Consider the following 1,509-nt stretch of genomic DNA (forward strand, 5'->3'; position numbering starts at 1 on the left):
GGGGGGGTTGCTTTTATTGTTGGTTTTTCTGCTGGAGGGGGATGGGGTACAGCTTCTTATAAATGGAAACACGACAACTTAAAAAGAGCTCGATCACAGTTTATGTGTGAATTGCTTTAATTGCTTGAGATTGCTTTCTCCTATGAAAAGGGAAAAGAAATGAGGTCGATTTTGTTTACGTCCTAAAATTTCGTTTGAAACATGTCAGAAGCCGGACCTGCGATGAGCGTCTCTGGTAGGCCAAGGCAAAATAGAATAAAAGGACGACAGGAGCTGTTACTTGGCTCTTGAATCATAGGTTATGTTACAAACTCGCTTAGCCAGAAGAAGAAAAGAAGGAAAGAAACGAAGACGACAGTATAGATCTAATATCTAGTTAATCTAATCACATCAACAAGAACCGGAGAGCGAAAAAAAAAAATAGCAAGAGTGTTTACAAGAGTTGTTCTGTGTTTAACAGATTTAACTGTAGTAGATCTAGCTGTGGATCACTTACCTCGAGCGAGCCACTGACGGCTGTTGATTCCATAGAAAGATGCAGTTAAACTCCGTAGGGTCAAAGCCTTCATGTGAAAGAAGATTTTCTTTACAGCAACGTGAGCATGCTAGATCATGTGATATGTCAACGTTGGTCGGTGTTTTTGACCCACCACTATTTAGGACAACCTGCACGGCACACTGCAGATATCACATGTAAGAAACAGCAAAATGTTTCAGCTTCAGAACTTTCAATAGGCCTATTTTAAGAAACGCCTTTTCTTTCTGTTTCAGGAGCGCCTTTTATCCTTTGACATGTTTTTAGAAATCGCGTTTTATAGTTTTCACCTAGGACTAGATCTAGATCCAGAGCTGGAATAATGTTGCACTCAACTCACACTAAGCACATTCCAAAGATGCACTTCACCTTTCCAATTTTATGCTTTATGTAACTGAGATTCACAGAACGCAGCCAAAATGTATCACGGTAACTCTACGCTTACTTACACATCTACGTTATGATAGAGCGCGCACTTGCCCTATTGAATCATACAACAACTCAAACGTAACGCCACGGAGAATTTAAAAACAAGAAAATCCCATGCACTGTAGGCCTAAGCACACGACGTGCCTCTCGTGGTCTTACTTGGAACGTCACCAGAACGCGTCTCTGAGCGTTCCGCGACTGAATGGGACTTCGTCAAAGCTTTTCGTCGTCTGCTGTAAAGGCGACACTACTTGTGAAAGGTCGGGTGGGTGGCGCGGGTGTTGGTTGGTGGACTTCGTCACAATAGGTTAAGAATCGGGAGGGGGATCGTGGGAGACAAGCGGAGGCTTGTTCCGATCTCAAGTTGTGCCGAGGGTCAAAGGCGAGGGGTTATGGTATGTCGTTATTGATTAATCTTGATTTTTACAAACTAATTAATTCTTCCTACTATAATATGTCGTAAAATAATATGTTGCTAACTTTTCTCTGGCCGGATTGGCCTCATTCGCAAATGGCAAAAGCTACAAGTGGGATTAACCAAATAC

At 42.2% G+C, this 1,509-nt stretch overlaps 1 long non-coding RNA gene across 2 annotated transcripts in view; it reads right to left on the reverse strand.

Annotated features, from left to right (window-relative positions):
• LOC118478193 overlaps nt 1–1,228 on the reverse strand; it is a 41,188-nt gene extending 39,960 nt beyond the window's left edge. Inside the window, exon 1 of one of the 2 annotated variants that reach the window (XR_004858889.1) lies at nt 497–1,228. This is a non-coding gene — a long non-coding RNA (uncharacterized LOC118478193). The remainder of the gene's footprint in view (nt 1–496) is intronic. The other variant, XR_004858888.1, reaches the window with a different exon arrangement.
• Nucleotides 1,229–1,509: the final 281 nt, after the last annotated feature.

Source organism: Aplysia californica, unplaced genomic scaffold (assembly GCF_000002075.1).
Source record: "Aplysia californica isolate F4 #8 unplaced genomic scaffold, AplCal3.0 scaffold00410, whole genome shotgun sequence".
Classification (NCBI taxonomy): domain Eukaryota; kingdom Metazoa; phylum Mollusca; class Gastropoda; order Aplysiida; family Aplysiidae; genus Aplysia; species Aplysia californica.